Source organism: Pelobates fuscus, chromosome 7, assembly GCF_036172605.1.
Source record: "Pelobates fuscus isolate aPelFus1 chromosome 7, aPelFus1.pri, whole genome shotgun sequence".
Lineage (NCBI taxonomy): Eukaryota > Metazoa > Chordata > Amphibia > Anura > Pelobatidae > Pelobates > Pelobates fuscus.
In genome coordinates this window covers 62892817-62918101 of record NC_086323.1, presented here as the reverse complement: position 1 = coordinate 62918101, position 25285 = coordinate 62892817, and positions in this window count along the sequence as shown.

Sequence of the window (25285 nt, the reverse complement as noted above, 5' to 3'; positions counted from 1 at the left end):
GAAAGAGTTATGCATAATACTCGCCTCCGTGTCTTTAATAAAATCATGACTTTACGTCATGTTAATAGTAAAATCTGGGAATTGTGGAAAGTAGAAAATAAGTATTTGCAATGCGTTTTTTCCATTTTGATGAAAGTCTGTTAATGAAATACATTGACCTTTCCCCTCATTCCGTCCACCACTGTTGCTGTGAACATGGGGTGGCAGCGTTTCCAAAACAGGGGCTCTCCCTGCCACCTATATGATTGCTTATCAACCGACCATAAAACACACTCACCAGCCAAGAGCCAGATGATTGAATATAATTTACAATATTGCCATTAACAGAATACAAGGTGAGCAGTGTTTACTATAGACAAAATTGCGCATATCACTGGAATTATATCTCTTCATGGGTGAGTCCCTTATCCTTATTTTACATAGGTTTGGCATCCATAACTCATGCATCTCTCATGTTTGTTACTGTATTTTCCAAATAAATGTAAACAAAAGAACAAAATGTTGCATTTAAAGGTTGCATAACAGAAGTGCGATAATGACAGGCAGATGTGGAGTGTCACGTACAGATGTTGAGTGAGGGTAAGGAACACTATTAGAGCAAGGAATCCCTCATTTCTGACCCTGGGTGCAAATGAGCTCATCAGTCAAGGCTCCTTGTAGACAGAAAGCCGTGACCTCGGCCAATGAGGGTTAAGGAAACATGAGAATAGCGTAGTGGCTTGGTTAAATTTTATTTAGAGGGGTGAGTCAGTTTTCCAAGAGGGCAAGCGCTATTGGCACGGGATAGAAGAACATCCACCAGAAGGTAGTGTTTTTGGCTGCTTATGGGCTTTGATAGAGGGAGTAACCTTCCGAGTCCAGATCAGCCATAAACGCCAGCTCTGGCACAGTAGTTTCAGTCTCCACTGCCCTGCCCCAAGCTGGGGGGAGGGGTGGTAGGAAAAAGGGAGAAAAAGGGTAAAATGCAGGAGGGGGTGATAGGATAGGGAAAAGCATCGCCCCGCCACAAAGACAATTGATTGTTTAAATGTGGAAAATACTAGCGATTACAGACAGATTTACCAGCGAAAGTAAGTGTCTCCATCCAGCCAGCCAGGCATGCAATTTCAGGCAATTCCGAGTATTCCACATGCATATAAGTTTCCCTCTTGCATATAAATGCCCCTGACGTCTGATGTCCCTATCCTCGAAGTGGTCATAACCGTTGGCATTCAGTCTGGGGGGAAAGAGCTTGATTCAGAGAATCGGAGTAATAGGGGAAAGGCCGGAGGAGAGGTCATATCTCTCCCTCCGCCTGTCCCAAAGATGGAAAGAGTATTCCACTGTGGGAGAAGTTTGAGAGGACAGTGTGCAGCATTGCCTGGAAAGCTAGATAATAGACCAATAAACCTCTTTTCTACTTATCTACCTGTCGGAGTCCTGCATGGTTCCTGATATTGGGTGATACCTGATCCTAAGAGGGAGATACTAGCCCCCAAACATCAGGGGAGACACCATTAGAGCGCATTTAACTTTAAAGTCCTGTGAGTGCAATTTTGGCAGGGATTATTACATATTCATCAACTGTATTATGCTATGTTTTTTAATTATATTTTAGGTTTAACAGCTGTATCCCACGTGTATTATATCAATCGGCTTGTTTAGACGTAATACTACTTGGTAGGTGTTCGGTGGGAAGCTGTTCTGTATTTTATTAATAAGTATATGTTATTGATTTGTTCTTTGTTATACTACAGGGGATAGCTAATGCCTGAAATACATAAAGGAATCTAGGTAGCAGATTCACCTTTACAGATGTGATTCGGCCCACTCAAGATATGCCAAGTGGACCCCATCGGTTGAGATCTTGATGTGCTGCATGTAACAGTGGAGTATAGTTGGCTATGTAAAGAGAGGGGCTGGTCTAAGTGAGTTTGATGACTAAATAGGAGTGAGTTGTGGTACAGGTGCAGAAGGAGAACCTAGATTTTATGGCTTGCAGAGTGGAGTTGTCAATATTAAGCAGTAGGATTTCAGTTTTGGTGAGGTTGAGCTGGAAGTCTGAGATTTAAGAGTATTTTTGTATCAATTCTAGGTGTGTCAACAAAGACGGGATAGGATTCGAGAGCGTCAATAGGATAACATTCGCATAGGTGGAGATTTTAAAGGGCCCTCCTCTCATGAGGATGCCTGTGATGCCTCAGTTATTGTGGACTGCATGCATTGCATGCAAAATGGGTTCAAGTGTGAGGGCAAATAGGAAAGGTGAGAGTGTAAAGCCCAGATGGATTATGTTATATATTGGGAATGTTAGGGTGAATGTTAGGGATCAGTAACAAGCCTTTTAGAGTGTGATACATGGTTTGAAGAAAGTGTTTACATTTTATTGGGAATCTAAAAAGGTCTAAGGTCCTATACATGAACGACCAGAGGAGGTGATCAAATGCCTTCTCTGTGTTTAACTGTAGGCCACCAGCAAGTGCCTACAGTTAGCATACATATCAAGTCAATTTTACATCTTGTGTTGTCGGAGGCCTGTCGGTTGGGGATGAGGCCTACTTGTCTGGGTGTTCTAGGTGTTCTAAAAGGGGATTTATTCTGTTTGTCATTATTTTCATAAGCAGTTTGAGGTCTATGTTAAGGAGGAAAATAGAGTGGAAGTGACCAGGTTCACCATGCTCTTTGCCAGGTTTGGGATAAGAGTGAAGTTGGCCTGGGTAATGTCTAGAGTTAATACTTCTCCTTTCAGGATAAAGTTAAAGACTTTACATAGGCGGGGTAGAAGGACGTCTAGGAATGATTTGTAGAATAAGACGGAGAAACCATCAAGGTTGGGACTTTAATTGGGTTTGAATGAGTCAAGGGCCATGGCCATTTCCTCCATTGTCACCTCAGATAAGAGGTTCACTTTAGTGACTTCTGGCAGGGAGGAGAGGGAAAGTTGGTCAATTGAGGGACGGATGTACAAGGAAGCATAGTATGCATGAAATACTTTTCATATTTTCTCGGGGGCGTTGGTTAGCGAGCCGTCTGGTAAGTTAGATATCTTTTTCGATTCTTTGGTCTTGGTCAGTCTCCTAGCTAGCATGGCAAAATAAACATATGTATCTAAACTTTACTAGGAAAGAAAGGAATATAAATGAAAAATGTATATTAATGTTTTTTCTGTTTGTGTGTGTGTTTTGAAAAGGAAAAGATAATGGGGGAAGAGACTGAGTGTTCATTTAATTTGAAGTATTTCGCGATCTCTTTCGCTATGGAAGTTAAGGTCAGTTTGTCGTGTAGGAGAAGGGGATTTAAACGCCAGGACCATGATCGCATGAGATCATGGTTACGTAAGGTGAGGGAGATGTTGGCATGGTCCGACCAAGTTATACTTCTGATATTGGAGTGTGTGCATCGTGAGATTAAATTAGGGGATACAGTGAGGAAAAAAGTATTTGATACCCTGCTTATTTTGAACGTTTGCTTACAGACAAAGAAATGATCAGTCTATCATTTAAATGGTAGGTGTATTTTAACAGTGAGAGACAGAATAACAACAACAACAAAAAGTCCAGAAAAATGCATGTCAAAAAAGTTATAAATTGATTTGCACGTCAATGAGTAAAAAAAGTATTTGATCCCCTATCAATCAGCAAAGTTTCTGGCTGTCAGGTGTCGTTTATACAGGTAATGAGCTGAGATTAGGAACACTCTCTTAAAATTAGTGCTCCTAATCTAATTCATTACCTGTATAAAAGCAATCAATCAATCAGATTCTAAACTCTCCACCATGGCCAAGACCAAAGAGCTGTCCAAGGATGTCAGGGACAAGATTGTAGACCTACATAAGGCTGGAATGGGCTACAAGACCATCATCAAGCAGTTTGGTGAGAAGGTGACAGTAACACAACTCTCCGTGTTTGGAGGAGGAGGAATGCTGCCTACGACCCCAAGAACACCATCCCCACCGTTAAATATGGATGTGGAAACATTATGCTTTGGGGGTGTTTTTCTGTTAAGGGGACAGGACAACTGCACCGCATCAAAGGGACGATGGACGGGGCCATGTACCATCAAATCTTGGGTCAGAACCTCCTTCCCTCAGTCAGGGCATTGAAAATGGGTCGTGGATGGGTATACCAGCATGACAATGACCCAAAACACACAGCCAAGGCAGCAAAGGAGTGGCTCAAGAAGAAGCACATTAAGGTCCTGAAGTGGCCTAGTCAGTCTCCAGACCTTAATCCCATAGAAAATCTGTGGAGGGAGCTGAAAGTTCGAGTTGCCAAACGTCAGCCTCAAAATCTTGATAACTTGGAGAGGATCTGCAAAGAGTGGGGCAAAATTCCTCCTGAGATGTGTGTAAACCTGGTGGCCAACTACAAGAAATGTCTGACCTCTGTGATTACCAACAAGGGGTCAAATACTTATTTCATTCATTGACATGCAAATCAATGTATAACTTTTTATAAAAAAAATACACCTACCATAAAAATTATAGACTGATCATTTCTTTGTGAGTGGGCAAAAATTCCAAATCAGCAGGGGATCAAATACTTTTTCCCTTAATATATATATATATATATATATATATTTACATGTCCTGAACAATGCTTGGAAATATATTGTAATATATATATAGTACTATTTTTGTTAGGTGCTTTATTTCTTCTCTGCTGGACTTGCACACCCTCTGCCATGTTTTGTTTTGTTTGCAATGCAATAGTAATTGTTAAAGGAACCTTATACTTTCTCAAAACCCCTGAGCAAAACATTAGTTATTGTTATGTAAATTCATAAATTTTCATAAAATGAGGAATGTGCTAAAACACTGCTATGTTATCTCTATTTTTATTAGTTCTACAAAGGTAATTTCAGACCACTGTTACTGGCAATGTTTGGATTCAACTTACGACCTTTAGTGCTGTAGGGTTGCCAGAAGCATAATTAATAGATTTTTTTTCAACCATGCATACATTATCAGTTATTTTATTTTATTTTGCAGGATATTCATAAATTATTTACTATGTGCATGGGTACATTGTTGTGATTTAGCAAAATTATTTTGATTTTTTTTTTTTTTAACTTAACTTTCAACTGTAATGAACTAACAACTGAATTGCAATATACTAAAGTGGCCATGCTACTGGAGAGTTGGATGAGCCTTCTAATTTAGCTTTTATTGTCAGGTTTTTGCAAGATAGTTTTCAATGCACCACACTTTTGTGTCATTGCATGCTTTTGTTCACAATTCGTAAATAGAGTCACTCTAGAGATGAAAAAGCAGGCTATATAAATACATTTGCAGGGCTGTTCCTTAACCGTGTCAATACTCAAACTGAGTATAAACATTTTTGTTTTCATGTATTTTTCAGTATGAAATCTAGTCCATAAAGCCTCACTCAACCTCATTTATAATCTAGGTATGATTACCAACCCGCCAGAAGCTAATAGTCAATGATATAATGAATGTAATGTTGGTGGAATAATAAGCTCACCCACTTCTTTTAAATAGTATAGGAAGTTTCAATGTGTGATATCATTCTTACAGTCAAGGAGGGGGTGGAGTGAATGGACTGTACCATTTGATTGTTGGCATTACATTAGCAGTCTAGAGATTTATAAAGATTGATAAAGATTGTTATAGCAGTTTACAGACTGTGACAGCTGTGTGTTAAGAGGCAGATGGGCAACACCTCATGCCACTCAATCACTTCATGACTTTTATATTCTAATAAAGTACACACACAGCATTATTTTGATTATTGATTGTAATTTACAAAAAACTAACATTATTTCCATTTTTTAGTATTTTTGAACTATTTAGAACATTTCTTTAAAAAAAATACATATTTTTTTTCCCCAGTTATAATAGTATTCTTTGTAAAATATAAAAATACTTAAAATCAGATTCATTTATTTGTCCTGATTTTGAAAAATGTGGAAAATGAAGGCAAATTCAGATGGATTCAGATTTGATTCAAATTGTAACAGTTAAATAATTTCAGAAATGTTTTCACAAACTTCAGAGGAAAGTAGATATTAAAGATACTCTAAAATGTTAATTCTTCATGAATTGTGAACAATTTAGAACTTCATGAATAGTAACTTGGGTATAACTGCAATTCAATAGTACACATGGAGATGTAAAACTGTACTAGCAAGTTGTATCAGAGAAAAAATAATTCATCCAGCTGACTTTTCAGGAGATATCTGTGACCAAATGAAATTATTGCAATTGCTTTTCCATGTGTGCACAATTTGCTTGGATACAGTGAAGACTGAATGTTACTTATTTAAATATCATAACTGTAACAATCGTAAGCAGTAGTTCATGGCAACATGCATATCAGCAGTGAACGTATATTTATTTATAACATATTTTAACAGGAAGAATACATTGAGATTCCTCTTCAAGTATGTCCTGGGTCCACAAAACATTGCATTGATACAATAGGGTACAATAAGATACAAAAACAATATTAATACACAATACACCCTGTTCCAAATTATTATGCAAATTCTATTTAAGTGTCACAAAGATTAAATATTTTGTTTTTCAGTTTAACTCATGGATGGCATTGTGTCTCAGGGCTCTTTTGATCACTGAAAACAATCTCGGACACCTGTGATAATTAGATTGCCAGGTGAGTTCAATTTAAGGAAAAACTACTAAAGGAGGGTGTTCAACATTATTAAGCAGAGCACCATTTTCATGCAATATGGGAAAGAAAAAGGATCTCTCTGCTGCCGAAAAGAGTGAAATACTTCAATGCCTTGGACAAGGTATGAAAACATTAAATATTTCACGAAAACATAAGCGTGATCATCGCACTATTAAGAGATTTGTGGCTGATTCAGAGCACAGACGGGTTCGTGCAGATAAAGGCACATTGAGGAAGATTTCTGCCAGATCCATGCATCGGATCAAAAAAGCAGCTGCTAAAATAAGATTACATAGCAGCAAACAGATATTTGAAGCTGCTGGTGCCTCTGGAGTCCCACGGACATCAAGGTGTAGAGTCCTCCAGAGTCTTTCAACTGTGCATAAACCTTCTATTCGGCCACCACTAACCAATGCTCACAAGCAGAAACGGCTGCATTGGGCAGAAAAATACATGAAGACTAATTTTCAAACAGTCCTGTTCACTGATGAGTGCCGTGCAACCCTGGATGGTCCAGATGGATGGAGTAGTGGATTGTTGGTGGACGGCTACCCTGTTCCAACAAGGCTGCGACGTCAGCAAGGCAGTGGTGAAGTCATGTTTTGGGCCGGAATCATGGAAAGAGAGCTGGTCGACCTCTTTAGGGTCCCCGAAGGTGTAATGATGACCTCTTTAAAGTATGGGGAGTTTCTGACTGACCACTTTCTTCCCTGGTACAGAAGGAAGAACTATGCTTTCCATAATAAAATCATCGTCATGCATGACAATGCACCATCTCATGCTGCAAAGAATGCCTCTGCTGCAAAGAATGCCACGTTCTCATGCTGCTATGGGGATAAAAGGAGAGAAAGTCATGGTGTGGCCTCCATCCTCCCCTGACCTCAATCCTATTGAGAACCTTTAGAGCATCCTCAAGCAAAAGATCTATGAGGGTGGGAGGCAGAAAATGATTTCCATCATTTTCTCCGGTTGAAGAAGCCACGGTGAAGTGGTGAAACGCGTTCCGGTTTTCCATCATTTTCTCCGGTTGAAGAAGCCACGGTGAAGTGGTGAAACGCGTTCCGGTTTTAGAGGAGATTGTTCCATTTTAAAAGGACATTGTTGCCTTTTTAATTTTATATTTTATTATAGTAAACTTAGTTTTTATTTTAATCAATTTATCCTGGTTCCAGAATTCATTTCAACAGATGGGAGTGCAGTCCCAAGCCTGCACAACGCTGTGGAATTGAGTCATGAATACTGACTCCAGATAGTGTAAGTACTCACTTGGGAATCTGCTTTATATATTAAGAACAGCATTAGCAATACTGCGCAATCGTTTGTGCTTTCATTCCCCTTCTGACAATAGGGGTGGGTCGCCTAAACAGACCCAGAAGTGATACACACCGGAGCTGGGTCTATAGCTCTCTGTTTGTGAGTTTAAATATATTAATCTCTGTAAAATTATATACAGTCTATACTATGTCTGATTATCTTTTATAGATATCAACACATTTTTTCTGGCATTCAAGGGAACATCCCTCAATTTCCCAAAGGTGAATAATTATATAATCTCCATAATACATAAGCGCTTCATTCTTTTTACTGTACTTACTTGGGTATGTATCCAGACAACAAGGATTCGTTAATTAGTGTTGCGACAGGTTTAGCAATTGCCGGCGCACTGAGTTTCAACAGCATTGCTGGAATTTGATCAGGTCCAGACTGCTTTTTCATTTTTAGATTATTAAGGTGTTTCTTAATGACACTAATAGGTACAGGTCTAAAAATGAACTTGTCTATGTTGGGTCTTTGCAAATTTAGTGGGGCCTGATCCACATTTCTAGTTTCAGGATGTGTGTCATTTATTAGCTTGGCAATCAGGGTAGTGGAGCATCTGACAAAATGATTGTTAAAGGCATTTGCTACATCTAAAGGAAGTTGCAGGGTTTGGTTATCCCCTGTGACAGTGGAGGGTTGGGAGTGGATTGGGGGAGTTTGTAATTTATTTATGAATTTCCAAAAGTTTCTAGGGTTTGATATGTTATTGTGTAGATTTTCCCAAAAATATTGGGCCTTGGCCAATTTTGTTTGTTTTGTGCATATACAGTTGCAAGAAAAAGTATGCGAACCCTTTGGAATGATATGAATTTCTGCACAAATTGGTCATAAAATGTGATCTGATCATCATTTAAGTCACAACAATAGACAATCACAGTCTGCTTAAACTAATAACACACAAAGAATGAAATGTTGCCATGTTTTTATTGAACACACCATGTAAACATTCACAGTGCAGGTGGAGTGAGATGTCAGCCAACTGGAGTCCAATCAATGAGATGAGATTGGAGGTGTTGGTTACACCTGCCCTGCCCTATAAAAAACACACACCAGTTCTGGGTTTGCTTTTCACAAGAAGCATTGCCTGATGTGAATGATGCCTTGCACAAAAGAGCTCTCAGAAGACCTACGATTAAGAATTGTTGACTTGCATAAAGCTGGAAAGGGTTATAAAAGTATCTCCAAAAGCCTTGCTGTTCATCAGTCCACGGTAAGACAAATTGTCTATAAATGGAGAAAGTTCAGCACTGCTGCTACTCTCCCTAGGAGTGGCCATCCTGTAAAGATGACTGCAAGAGCACAGTGCAGACTGCTCAATGAGGTGAAGAAGAATCCTAGAGTGTCAGCTAAAGACTTACAAAAGTCACTGGCAAATGCTAACATCCCTGTTAGCGAATCTACAATACGTAAAACACTAAACAAGAATGGATTTCATGGGAGGATACAACAGAGGAAGCCACTGCTGTCCAAACAAAACATTGTTGCACATTTACAGTTTGCACAAGAGCACCAGGATGTTCCACAGCAGTACTGGCAAAATATTCTGTGGACAGATGAAACCAAAGTTGAGTTGTTTGGAAGAAACACACAACACAAAGTGTGGCGAAAAATCCAGTCAGTACAAGTGCACCATAATTTATGCAAGGTCATACTTGGTATTGCAGGCTGACTTTAGTCTTACTTGGAATACACACTGCAAGAGATCCACTATGTTGTTTTACTACAGGAGTTAAAATATCATTATATTACATTATACATTTTATACATTTATGTTAACATGCATTTTCGCATTATATTTCCTTCATAAAAAGACAAAATGACTGTGTGTAGTTGGCACTAAAGTGTCTATGATGAGATCTAATTTCACATTAAAAACGTATCAATTTCTCATCAGGAAATTATTTATATAAATGAAAACTAGAACAGAAAAAGAAAGTGTCAATCCACAAGTGATTGATATACGTTAAAGATTCACTTTCAGTAATCTTTGTCTCAGTGTTGTGTACCTTTAAGATAAATAGTACACACAATAGTGCAAGACCTCACAAAAATGGTATATAATATTGTGTCAAGGAAACACTCACATATTCCTGAGCTATAGACTTAGCTCAAGTAATGACAGCCTTAGGGTCCGAACCTCCCCTTCTTGTATAATGGGTTTTTCTTGTTCTGTCCTGTATCATTTTTTCAACCCGCATTATTTTTTGCCTAGGTGAGGTGCTTTTAAATAAAACTATTACAATCTGTGAGATCTGAAATCGTTGTTTAGTGAATAAGCGAGTTCGCCTATAGGCACTGTGCAGAACCAATTTTGTTATTTTTTATTATTATTATTATTATTATTTTATAGCTGTTTATCTCTAGTAACAAATTATAAGAAGAGTATGGGTCTGTTCCTTCCGTATTAAGAAAATGCATGTAAAGGACACTTAAAGTTGGGTTTTTTCAAACAATGGAAAACATTGATGCTTTTACAAAACAATGTAGTTTACATTTTCCCAAAATCATACCTCTAGTGGTGGAACAACTGTACTTAGGAGACTACTCAAGGTAAGTTTAGCAAAATAAGGTGGATAAGGGGGCACCAATAGGAGCACTCTAAAGTTATAATTACATATTTATTTTTAATGATACAGGTGTTCCTTTAAGATTTGTCTGTTTCATCCTTATGAATACTAACCCAGTAACGAACTGGAGTACTGAAATTTACATTTATAAATGTTTCTCACAATAAAACCTAGGGTCGGCGATGTTTATAATATAAACATATTATATTTTTGGATTGAGTTTGAGTTTACCCCATTTTACAGAGCTATGTTATTTTCCAGAATAAAACACCAGCATCATGTGATTTAACTTTAGATGTAAGCTCAAAAGAAATGTGGTATTGTTTTATCAAAGTTTTTTTTTTTGTATTCAATCAACACTCTACACAAACATACCAACCTTGGGACGAGGTAGGTATGTATGTAGTTTTTCCTATTCACTATAAGCGCCAGGTGTATTCCCCTCAACCCCAGATGGCAAAGTACTTTGCAAGGATGGAAAAGATTATGCCGTTTTAGCCTTCATGAGAATTAGTCATCGTACTTGTAGTTAAGCATTTTAATTAGCTGGTTTCTATGGCACATCATGTACCCTCCCACTCTTTATTACTAATGTAAACCATACATTGATACCACACCACAGCTGTCAGAATGTCACTATCATGCAACACCATTAGGGGACTCTGAATGTCCTGGTACGTGCAAATCATGACATGCACCATGCTATTACCATGATATTACTGGATGCTTCAGGTATGAGACATCTAGCATTACCTAGCATGAGGCTGCCATATGTATCAATATACTCAGACAGCCACCCATGAGACACTGTATTTTATTGATAGGGGTATACACTGCCAGAGGAGGACGGGGTATAATAGCAGCTCTCTGGTGCCAAATCATTTTAGTCAACAAACAGATGAAGAACATTTTATTATTCCGAACAGATAATTGTTGACTGGGCACTGTGCAGAATCATGGTTTAATCTTTTCTGAAAATTGCTTTTACAAACAGAGAGTAAATCTAAAATATTGCACGAAGTGAATAGGTACAGAAAAATGTATAGATGCACAGACACTGCAGCGGAGAATGCTCTGTCGGCATCATTCTGCAAGTATGCAAATAACGAATGCTGCATTACAATATAAAAAGGAAACTGTGTAAAAATATAGTATATTAAATGCCAGAACAGATAATCATCCATTCAGTCACATTGCGTTAAGTATTACTGGCTGCAGTTTGTATCCTGACTATTAAAACCTAGAGGTTATTTTTAGCATTACATAAGGCAGATGTTTTCATTACAATTTTCTTCTACAGTGTCAAACCACTGTCCCCGAATGGCCTTTCTGCTTTATTCAAACATGTGGGTCAGTTCTTTAAAGCAACATGACGCTCATTAAGTATCTGACTATTAGACTGTTTTTTTTTTTTGCATGTAAGCTATCTTTGCTTTGGATATAATGTTGTGTGTTTTAACATTTATAATTCCCACTTTTCTCCACACTGCAGGATGATATTTATAATAACAACAACAGTATTAATAATGCATGTGAATATATAAAAATATCTGAAGGCAGGAGATACACATATAAAACCAATAATTATTTAAACTGAGATTAAAGACGTGACATAAAGGCAAAATAACTTATTTATCACAATAAGTAATGTTTACATGTCTTTCCTCTATGACTAGTGATTATTTTATTATTTACTGATAATTTTACAGGGATGTGCCAAGTTATTGTTTAAACTTTATGTAAAATAAAGTGGAGTCAAAGGTTAGTTAGTGGGAATAGACAATGTGTGCCTATTGGCATCGATCCTTTCCTTGATCCTTCTTGACATTCCGGCGCCCAGCTTTAGCACTTGTAGACCCCTTTTTCTCTCTCTTAGTTGCAGTCCCAGAGAGTTATTTTAAAGTAGATACCAATAAACTTAAAGGACCACTATAGGCACCCAGACCACTTTAGCTCAATGAAGTGGTCTGTGTGCCAGGTCCATCTAGGGTTAACCCTTTCTGCTTTAAACATTGCAGTTTCAGAGAAACTGCTATGTTTACAATAGGGTTAATCCAGCCTCTAGTGGCTGTCTCATTGACAGCCGCTAGAGGCCCTTCCGCGCTTCTCACTGTGAAAATCACAGTTAGAAGACGCTGACGTCCATAGGAAAGCATTGAGAAATGCTTTCCTATGGACTGATTGAATGCGCGTGCGGTTCTTGCTGCGCATGCGCATTTGGCGGATGGCGTCAGAAGAGGGAGGAGAGTTCCCAGCGCCGAGGGACCCCGGCAATGGAGATAGGTAAGTGATTAACCCCTATCTCCCCCTTCAGCCTGGCAGGAGGGGACCATGAAGGTGGGGCAGGCCCACAGACCCTGTAAAGCCAGGAAAGCTCAGAATTTTAAGTATATATACTCCTTATTCTGTTTTCTTTCCAAATGATTAATCTAGAGAAGTCACCATTTAATTCTATGGGAATTATTATACAGGTAGATAAATCATTTGGAAAAAAATTCCAACAGCATTGAATCATTTGGAAAAGCATTGAATCATTTGGAAAACTTATTAAATCAAGTTATAGCCACCATTTGCCTTTTTTAGCTGACGTTTTTCCAATCAGTTTTCAATTTTTGACAATTCAGTGTTTAGTGAAAAAAGCCCACTGTAGTTTATAGCACAATACTTTATCACACATTTCAAGTAAATATTGAACAAGGAGTCATACAACAATATTGTTTCATTTACCAAGGCTACAATAATGGATCCCCTTAGCATACTATATGGATTGCAAACTGGTTTCTGTTTAATTTCCCATGGTGTTCATTTTAAAAATGCAAAAGTCAGCTCATGCACTTGAAACTGAAACACAATAATGAATATATAAAATAAAAAAAAATGTTCATGCTTTCAAGATAGATAAGAAAACTAAATCAAAGATATGTGTGCTAGATGTTTAAAGGGTTACATAAGCAAAACCAATGACCACAATGTGACTATATTTAATAATGAAAGAGCTTAAAGGGGAACGGTCACTTCTTTAAATTTAGAAAACAAACATTGGTATGACTGCTTAGAACTTGTGAAAACCTTTTCTTTTTTAATGTATATTGCAGATTTAGCAAATGACATAATTGGGTTTAGACAAGGCAAGACCAGGACATTGCACATAGAAATAAATGGAAAAAATATAAAAAAAATCACTTTCTCTGTATGTTTTCTGTATTCTCACTAGACTTCTGCACAGGAGGAAACTGTGTTTGGCCTTTCCCTTTCCTTCTCCATTAACCATCCATGTCTATGTTAGGAGCTACAGACGGAACTTTGAATCACAAATCAAACAACATTGTTAGTCCATTGCCAGTGTTGTTTGTTTCGTGATATGTCCATATAGCACTTCAGAGTTAAGGGATTCGGACAACCTTCCGATCAGCGATAGACACAAATTCGGATGAATTGCAATTTGTTTCAAACCGAATGCTCCAGCCTAACTCAGGCTGTCAGGTGCAAAGGGCTTCTAACGGTAATTATCAAAGAGCTAAGATGGAGATAGCCAGTTGCAGGATGAAAAGATGTGGATTTCTGCATTTTATTTTATTTTTCACAACTCAAAAATAAATATTTCCTAAACATAGGGATAAGAGAACATTATAATTAAAAATCATTGGAAGTGACATTTCTTCTTTAAAGATACACTCTAGGCCCCTAAAACACTATAGTTGCTGAAAAACTTTATGTTGGAAGAATGTGTCCTATTTGTTTAGTTTTTGAAAAAGTACAGATTTCAATAGAAATGTCCACATTTATAAATTAACCTGGTTACACCCCCCTGATCCTGTCTTTTCCTGGTTTGGTTAGCTCAGTTGTACTAGTCTCAAGAGGCAGCAATTGCCCAGAACACCTGCCTTGAAAAGACTTCTCATTGAGCTAGATTGGGAAGTCTGTGATTGGATAGCCACGGAAAGCATGGGTGGAGGTAGAAGGAGAGGGCTTGCAAAGGCTGCAGACAAGAGAACTGCAGGTTTTGCAAGTTGTTTTTAGACAAAACCCCAATAAAAAAAATGCATAATTAAATGCATGCACATTTTAATTTGGGGTATATCTACTAAACACTGATTTTTATTTGTTTTGTATTGGGACAGTGGAATGTCCCTTTAACTCTCTTTCCAATAAGATATGTGACAGTCACTAGATTACACAATTTTACATACATTATAAATTTCGAATGGAGGAAATTGGACAGAAAAGATAGATACAACTAATTAAAATGCTTTGTTGCTTAAAGGAAAACTCCAGTGCCAGGAAAACAATCGGTTTTCCTGGCACTGCAGGTTTCCTCTCCCTCCCACCCCCCAATCCCCGGTTACTGAAGGGGTGAAAACCCCTTCAGTCACTTACCTGAGGCAGCGACGATGTCCCTCGTCGCTGTCTCCTCCTCCGCGCTGGTCCTCCTACTGTCTCCGTCGGCCGGTGGGTGAGACTGATCCCGCCCACCGGCCAAGGAGACCTAATGCGCATGCGCGGCAATGCCACGCATGCACATTAGGTCTCCTCTTCAATGCTTTCCTATGGGGAAATGAGCGACGCTGGAGGTCCTCACACAGCGTGAGGACGTCCAGTGACGCTCTAGCAAAGAAAATCTTTGCTATAAATCAGGAAGTGACCTCTAGTGGCTGTCTACTAGACAGCCACTAGAGGTGGAGTTAACCCTGCAATGTAATTATTGCAGTTTATAAAAAACTGCAATAATTCCACTTGCAGGGTTAAGAGTAGTGGGCAACCACAAAAACACAAGACTTCGGGATACGGCTGAGAATAAGTCTAAAAGGAACATAAAAATATACAAATAGTGAAGTACAATTTACACGCTTTATCATACGCTGTACATAAATGCACTCACAGGATTGTGTAGAATATATCACTCATAGGGTGCCTCCCCCGATGAAATTGGGGGGCTAGTAGTCCCTTGGCTCCTTGTGAAGTTTCTTAATAATGCTCAGGACTTCAGGCGGGTAATGGCAGGAAAAAATATGCTTTTTATTGATAAAAGGTGAATAATCACCATCAATATAAAATATAATATAAAGAAAAACGGTATGGTCCTACGCATTTCGTTCTGCGAAGAACTTTATCAGGGACCGCAAATGTAAATAAAATCAATGTAGAAATACAGCATGTAAAAAAACATCCTATTCCCCCCATCCCCAAGTCCCCCTTTAAATAGGGCTAATCCCTACGTCCATTTGAGAACCTAAAACCTAAGCGTCTCAAACACATCCACCTCCCACATTCTCTCCACTAAATACTCTCTCCTCCTCACACCTTAATAACCCAAGGAAGAACGATCCTTAGTAGCAGGAGATCTTTATTACTACAACATGCTCCATGTGCACTAAATTGCACAAGATGTAGGAGGCCTTCTTTGACCATTATCGGAGGTGCCAGGAGGGTTGAGGTACTTATATACATATTTTTGGAGATATTTTTAAACTGAGGAGCTACTGGTGATAGATAAAGCAGATTATAGGGAAATACCCTTTTGTTGATGAATGGTTTTACTGTGTGGAGGAGATCATGTCAATGGAATTACTAGCTGCATCAATGCAGGGGAATAATGGCAAGATTGCTTTCATGGGATCCGTTTATTGAATCTGATTCATTAAGTGAACTGTCTAGTTAAGACTGCTCTATTCACTCTCTTTGCTGTCTTGTTGGGCTCCATATAGCTCAGTGGGCTAATGCATCAGCAGACTCTGTTCTAACCCTTGGGTCGCAGGCTCAAGTCCCAGCAGGGTTGACTCAGCCCTTCATCCTTCTGAGGTAGATAAAATGAGTACAATTAAATTGGGTGATAGTAACAACCCCTGGATGTTGTGCTAAGGTAACATCCCCAGGATGTTCTTGGAAACTAGAGTAATCTGTATGTACCTTTCCTGGTTAAATACTTTGTTATTATTATTTCTAGATTTTCACCACTTTTTATTTACAACCTGTTGGAACAGTGCTACTCCAGCAATACAGATAATCTATTATCCTGTTAGTTACAATTTTCCTCTATTGTCTTCTCATCTCGACTTCCGCAAGTACTTGAATGGATTTGTCTTTCACCCTCGGAAACAGCACATTGTAGTTTACATAGTTAAAGACTTGTTTTGCCGAATAGAAATTCTCAATCATTCTTTTTTGGTGATAGTTTAGGAATTATTATACAATCGCTGTGATTACTGAGCTATTAAGTCTTAATTTAAGGGTAATTTGTGTCAAATAAGGATAATGCAAATTAATATTCAGATAATGTCATCCCAGGACAAATTTGAATTAATTGCTTCTTATTGGGGCTATTGTAAATATAGTCAATTTCATTCAGGTTTAATAAATCTCTGAATTAAAGTTGGCATCTTGTAAATAAATCTCTTTATGTTAGCAAATGCTGACTTTCATGTCTTGGGAGTTCTTCTCATGCTTTGGCTGGCTCTGTGCTATGCAGTGCAATGTGCACATGCTCAGTAAGCGCTGCTCATTAGGTAATGAAGGATGCCTCAAAGGACATTATGAACAGACATGCTGTACATGATGGAGTCACATGCTGTCACGCACATCTGTTTCGTGAAGCGGATGAACTCTGTTTACATGCAGTACAGTACACAATAACTTTTTCATTTTTTTAATGGTTGTGTAACTATAGGTAGTATTTGAAAACATAAGAACTTTAACCCCTTAAGGACGGAGGACGGTTCAGGACCGTCATTGGCATTTTTGCGTTGCCGACCGGTGACGGTCCTGAACCGTCCTAACCGTCCAATGTACTTACCCGATCGCCGTCGTTCCCCCGGCGGCGATCGTCGGTGCTCCCGGTGTGGGGAGACTGCCTGCAGCCCAGACAGTCTCCCCATGGCGGTTTAGGACCCCTGTGACCATGTGATCGCCCAACAGGGCGACCACATGGTCACAATAGGTGTCCTAGTCTCTGCCTGCAGGGGGACTGTCTGTGCTGACAGGCAGTCTCCCTGCAACTGTAAAATCAAAAAAATAATTAAAGTTATAGTTAATAAAAAAAAATATTATTATATATGTGTATATATATATGATATATAGACATATATTATACCTATATAATATATGTCTATATATCATATATATAATGTAATACTAAGTGTATTTTTATATTAATATGTACATATATTAATATAAAAATACACTTATAATTAATTTACACACGTATATATATAATATATATAATAACTATATATATTGTGTATATATATATTATTATAAAATATGAATAATAAATAATTTTAATTAAATAAAAATAAATAAAAATAATAATAAAAATTAAAAAAAATTATATATCTATACGAAATTTTATTCTAACTGTATTTTGATATTAATATATATATATATATATATATATATTTATATCAAAATACACTTAGAATGAAATTGTATATATATCTATGTATATATAAATAAATAAAAAGAATGCGAACTATTCATATGTCCATATACAAAATTACATAAATAATTATATAAATATACACGTAGACTTCAAATATATAAATATGCATATATATTTAAATTCTACGTGCGTATTTATGTAATATTTTTACATAATTAAGTTATTTTATTGATTGCAATTTAAGGGACCTGCCTGCCAACCCAGGCCGAAAGTCCAGATAATTGAATTTGCTATCACTGTATTTTACCCTGTAACGTTCTACGACACCCTAAAACCTGTACATGGGGGGGTACTGTTTTACTCGGGAGACTTCGCTGAACACAAATATTAGTGATTCAAAACAGTAAAACATATCACAGCGATGATATTGTCAGTGAAAGTGACTTTTTTTGCATTTTTCACACACAAACAGCACTTTTACTGATGATATAATTGTTGTGATACATTTTCCAGTTTTGAAACACTAATATTTGTGTTCAGCAAAGTCTCCTGAGTAGAACAGGACCCCCCATGTACAGGTTTTATAGTTTTTTGAAAGTTACAGGGTCAAATATATGGGTCAAATATTTTTCATTGAAAATGGCCAGGTTGGTTACGTTGCCTTTGAGAGCGTATGGTAGCCCAGGAATGAGAATTACCGCCATGATGGCATACCATTTGCAAAAGAAGACAACCCAAGGTATTGCAAATGGGCTATGTCCAGTCTTTTTTAGTAACCACTTAGTCACAAACACTGGCCAAAATTAGCGTTCAATTTAGTTTTTTACTTTTTTCACACACAAACAAATATGAACGCTAACTTTGGCCAGTGTTTGCGACTAAGTGGCTACTAAAAAAGTCTGGACATACCCCATATTGAATACCCTGGGTTGTCTACTTTTAAAAAAATATGTACATGTGGGGTGTTATTTAGCAATTTATGACAGATAATAGTGGTACAATGTCACTATTGATACATTTTAAAAATGTATGTTTTGAAACCGCAATATCCTACTTGTACTTATAGCCCTATAACATGCAAAAAAATAGCAAAAAGCATGTAAATACTGGGTATTTTTGAACTCAGGACAACATTTTGAATCTATTTAGCAGTTTTTTTCATTCACTTTTGTAGATGAGTAAAAGATTTTTCACATAAAATTCAAAAAACGTGTATTTTTTCAATTTTTCATCATATTTTTTCATTTTTTTTAAAATTAAATTACATGAGATTATATAAATAATGGTATGTAAAGAAAGCCCCTTTTGTCCTGAAAAAAACAATATATAATTTGTATGGGAACAGTAAATGAGAGAGCGGAAAATTACAGCTAAACACAAACACCACAAAAGTGTCAAAAAGATGCCTGGTCGCAAATGTACAACATCGCAAAAAAAGTCCGGTCCTTAAGGGGTTAAGAATAGTGTTGTCGCGAACCCGAAATGACCCAAAATGACTTCAATGGGCAGGCGAATTTTAAAACCAACAGGGACTCTTTCTGGCCACAAAAGTGATGGAAAAGTTGTTTCAAGGGGACTAACACCTGGACTGTGGCATGCCGGAGGGGGATCCATGGCAAAACTCCCATGGAAAATTGCACAGTTGATGCAGAGTCTGCTTTTAATCCATAAAGGGCAGAAATCACCTAACATTGACACCTGTCCTCAAAGCCCTGCCCTGATACACACTGACACAGAGCAGAATAGAGACTGTTCCCCGTCCTCAGAGACCATGATACACACTGACACAGAGCAGAATAGAGACTGTTACCCCTACATAGGGTCACTTGGCAGATATGGCGTGGTCGTGGGAGGGGGAGGATGACTTTCACCTCTTCCCCTGTTACATTCCCGTTGTGCTGTGACATCACCCTTATACGCTGTGTAAAGCATACTATTTAATTTGATCAGCATGACCACTTGAGTTTTTATAGTTTTCACGCTGCTTGTAGTTTATATATGGTTCACAAAAATCAAACAAACGATAAAGTAAACATGTAAGGATTCAGAATATTCTTTCAAACCCTTACACATTGTGTTATTTTGGGTCGCAACTGAAATCAAAAAAAGAGATCAGGTGCAGTGGGTCCAGGAGTCAGTTCATTCAGAAAGGCTTATTCTAATGTATTCTGGTGATTCAGAAGGAGCACAGCACTTGCATATATGGGGTGTATGTCTTTAAATCTGCTAAAGGCAGAGTCAAATTTTGCTACACACCAAATAATATACTTTTGATTTAAAGCTCCAAACAGGAAAGGATGCTATAGGAGAACAGTATGAGGAACTGTTCCCTATTTGTGTCAAAAACTTGAAATAATTATATATGGTGTATACGTCAACTTTGTACTAGAGATATAAACCTCTTGTATTATGTATTAGATATACGGTATATATGGCTGTATTCTATAATGTAATATAAACCATATCTCTTTAAAACCGTTAAAAAATATATATAAAAAAGGAGAAAATGAATAAGTGAATAAATGCAGTAATTTGGAATTTATTGGATATAATTTTTCAATCAAAAGTAAAAACACTAGGAATTTATAAAAATAATAATTAGTATTAAAAGTATAAAAATATGAGCCAGGAACGTATAACAAGGATATTACCAGCAGTTTGGCAGTTCTAAAATCGAATAAACCGCAGGGACCTCCAAGGATGGATATAGATACAGTGTTGCAAGAAACTGTAATCTTCTGGCTGTCGGCTGTGAGGTTGGCGTGCGTACCAGACCTCACTCTGGGTAATGCGCGCTGTAGGCCGATTGGTCCCCAGATCTTAGGGTGCACACTCTCACTAGTCGGGAGAGGAGAGGGAATCCCTTGTTGCTGGTTTACGAAGTCCTGTGTCCGTATCCTGCTCAGTACTGGTGTGGTCTGTACATTGTGTGTATGCATTTTTTGTCTTAAGTTTGTGGCTTTAAAGAGGTTTACGTTGTTAAATTTTTCCTGGAATTGTAATTTTTGAATCTGAATAAAGATAGTCAAATCCCTGATACACACTGACACAGAGCAGAATAGGGACTGTTCCCCCTACATAGGGTCACTTGGCAGATATGGATTGACACCTATCCTAATGATCCCTGATACACACTGACACAGAGCAGAATAGAGACTGTTCCCCCTACATAGGGTCACTTGGCAGATATGGATTGACACCTGTCCTCAAAACCCCTGATACACACTGACACAGAGCAGAATAGGGACTGTTCCTCCTACATAGGGTCACTTGGCAGATATGGATTGACACCTGTCCTCAAAACCCCTGATACACACTGAAACAGAGCAGAATAGGGACTGTTCCCCCTACATAGGGTCACTTGGCAGATATGGATTGACACCTGTCCTCAAAACCCCTGATACACACTGACACAGAGCAGAATAGAGACAGTTCCCTGTCCACAGAGACCATGATACACACTGACACAGAGCAGAATAGAGACTGTCCCCCCTACATAGGGTCACTTGGCAGGTATGGATTGACACCTGTCCTCAAAGCCCCTGATACACACTGACACAGAGCAGAATAGGGACTGTTCCTCCTACATAGGGTCACTTGGCAGATATGGATTGACACCTGTCCTCAAAACCCCTGATACACACTGACACAGAGCAGAATAGGGACTGTTCCCCCTACATAGGGTCACTTGGCAGATATGGATTGACACCTGTCCTCAAAACCCCTGATACACACTGACACAGAGCAGAATAGAGACTGTTCCCTGTCCACGGAGACCATGATGCACACTGACACAGAGCAGAATAGAGACTGTTCACCGTCCACAGAGACCATGATACACACTGACACAGAGCAGAATAGGGACTGTTCCCCCTACATAGGGTCACTTGGCAGATATGGATTGACACCTGTCCTCAAAACCCCTGATACACACTGACACAGAGCAGAATAGGGACTGTTCCTCCTACATAGGGTCACTTGGCAGATATGGATTGATACCTGTCCTCAAAACCCCTGATACACACTGACACAGAGCAGAATAGGGACTGTTCCCCCTACGTAGGGTCACTTGGCAGATATGGATTGACACCTGTCCTCAAAACCCCTGATACACACTGACACAGAGCAGAATAGGGACTGTTGCCCCTACATAGGGTCACTTGGCAGATATGGATTGACACCTGTCCTCAAAACCCCTGATACACACTGACACAGAGCAGAATAGAGACTGTTCCCTGTCCACAGAGACCATGATACACACTGACACAGAGCAGAATAGAGACTGTTCCCTGTCCACAGAGACCATGATACACACTGACACAGAGCAGAATAGAGACTGTTCACCGTCCACAGAGACCATGATACACACTGACACAGAGCAGAATAGAGACTGTTCCCCGTCCACAGAGACCATGATACACACTGACACAGAGCAGAATAGGGACTGTTCCCCCTACATAGGGTCACTTGGCAGATATGGATTGACACCTGTCCTCAAAACCCCTGATACACACTGACACAGAGCAGAATAGAGACTGTTCCCTGTCCACAGAGACCATGATACACACTGACACAGAGCAGAATAGAGACTGTTCACCGTCCACAGAGACCATGATACACACTGACACAGAGCAGAATAGGGACTGTTCCCCCTACATAGGGTCACTTGGCAGATATGGATTGACACCTGTCCTCAAAACCCCTGATACACACTGACACAGAGCAGAATAGAGACTGTTCCCTGTCCACAGAGACCATGATACACACTGACACAGAGCAGAATAGAGCCTGTTCACCGTCCACAGAGACCATGATACACACTGACACAGAGCAGAATAGGGACTGTTCCCCCTACATAGGGTCACTTGGCAGATATGGATTGACACCTGTCCTCAAAACCCCTGATACACACTGACACAGAGCAGAATAGGGACTGTTCCCCCTACATAGGGTCACTTGGCAGATATGGATTGACACCTGTCCTCAAAACCCCTGATACACACTGACACAGAGCAGAATAGAGACTGTTCCCTGTCCACAGAGACCATGATACACACTGACACAGAGTGTCCGCGTGAAATAGGGCCGTGAGTAATGACGTCACGGGTAGCCTGCCCATAGTATCGCATAGGGTGGAAGAGCTGATAGGACATCTGAAACGTATTGGGATGGAGATGCTTAATTGTTCTCCAAAATGCTTGACACCACCCCATAGTGAATCTCTGCAAACTTTAATACCATCAGAGGAGGAAGAATGTGGCAGCCCACTGGGATTATTCGAAAAATTTAAAATTGATGATTTTCCAGACCCTGGGGTTGACATTAGTCCAGATTTACATCTAGTGACCCATGAGGATGTTCCAGGCACTACTTGTGAAATAAAGACAGATAATAAAGTGAATGATCCTTCTCCTTGGGACTTGCACCCTGTCGCTGAAGGTGGAGTAGGCAATGGCAAGAGCATTCTGTTGGTAGTCAGTGCAAACACTCTCTTCCCGGTGAATAATGAGGAGACTAACTATGATGACGTTATTTGCGTTGAAAGTAATGATGCCAGAGATCTTTTGAAACCATATGGAAGGAACGAATTGGTTAAAAGAAAGGCAAGAGACCACCTGCATATAGACAAGAATACGCATAAGAGAAAGAAGAGAACAGGTGAAAAAGAGAAGCTGCAGACTGCCTATCTGCAAATAGTTGAGTTATGTCCTGAAGATGTCCGTGTTACCACAGTGCAGACTCTGTTTGATACACTACTGAGGAGAGTCAGAGAAACCCCTGATCTTCACGTATTGGATGAGTCGGTGCATGGAGTTGCAGAGAACGTAGAACAAGAAATATTTAAACTTTTCCTGTGTACTGACAGCAGATATAAGAATAAATACCGGATCCTCCTTTTCAATTTGAAGGACCCTAAAAATCAGATCCTGTTCCGTCGTGTGGTCCTTGGTGAAATCACCCCACAGTGTTTGGTTCTAATGAGTGCAACGTAAATGGCTGCACAGGAGCTGGCCAACTGGAGAATTCAAAAGAGAAAACATGCACTGGAACTAATCGAGAAAGAGGAAAGACAGCCATACCATATTCAGATGACAAAGCTGACACACAAGGGGTTAATTGAAATTGATACCGTGCCCAATCAGAACTTGACCCTAGAGGATCTGTCTGATTCTGTGTGGCAGCCTCAGGATTCTCAGCAGGATTGCATCTCAGAGAAAAGGGACACAACATCCCAACACAAGAGCCACCTTTTAGATCAGGACTGCCTTATATGCAAAGGGCTGATAAACCCCCCAGGTGATGCTGACTTAAGCCAATGGGTAATTACCAAGAAACCAGAGAAAATATGGAAACACCATATAACTAATGGCAATCAACATTCTTCATGCATTGAAAAGAAGAACAAGAAATTGTATGATCCAGATACTAGACTCACAGATCCAGCAGACTCAAGTGTGTGGAAGGGATTCCTTCACATGTTCTCTATAAAGCAGTTTAAAGTTACAGCCACGCCAGAGTCTGGTTATAGCAGTCATCTTTGCCAGGATTTACCAAAAGTGTTAACATCCGAAGGATGCATTTTGCAAGAGTCTGTTTGGGAATATGTGGATCGTATCTGGCCAGAGTGCACCAAGGACATGTGTGTGATCCGACTGAATCAAAGAACGTCAAGTGATGCAGTTTCATATGCTCGGCTGTATTCTTATCTTAATCGGAAGCTGAGATATGCAATCATCAGAAGTCATGGCATGGAGGCGTTCCTAGTGCCTCTACCTGCCGGCCAACCCATCCCTCAAAGATTGCGTCCTTTGGGAGGTCCAGGTTTGGAAGACAACCATCCTATTCTGCTTCTGATCTTGCTTCTTCCAAGCCATCCTTCCTGGACAGCTTATCCCAAAAATCTTCCAAGAAACATAAAGAAGGTTTGGATATCCCAGATGATATTTTCTCTGACATATTAGCAGATGTTGAACGAGAGGAGAGACAAATGGCCGAGCAAGGGCTCCCTCCTCCGGGTTTCCCAAATTTTGAGCAGTGGAATCAGAATTCTGAGGATACAGGAGAGGAAGTTGGCATGCCTGAGATCATGAATATGCTCCAAAATTTGAGCAATGGCCTTCAGTTCCCAGGAGAATTCTCTGTAATTATAGGAGAGAGTCAGGGTGCTAATATTATGCCACCTCTCCATGTGCCAAATACTGTTCCAGCAGGTCTCCCATATCCATCTTTTCCATTGTATCCAGAAGCAGCCTACCCTGGCTGGCATGGTATGTTGCCCCCTACTCATGCAGTAAATCCATTGTCCATTGACCCAGCCAATCTCTTCTCTTACCCGCTTTCACAAATAATACCACCTAACTTCTTATCTGATCAACATTTTACTGCAGGACCTC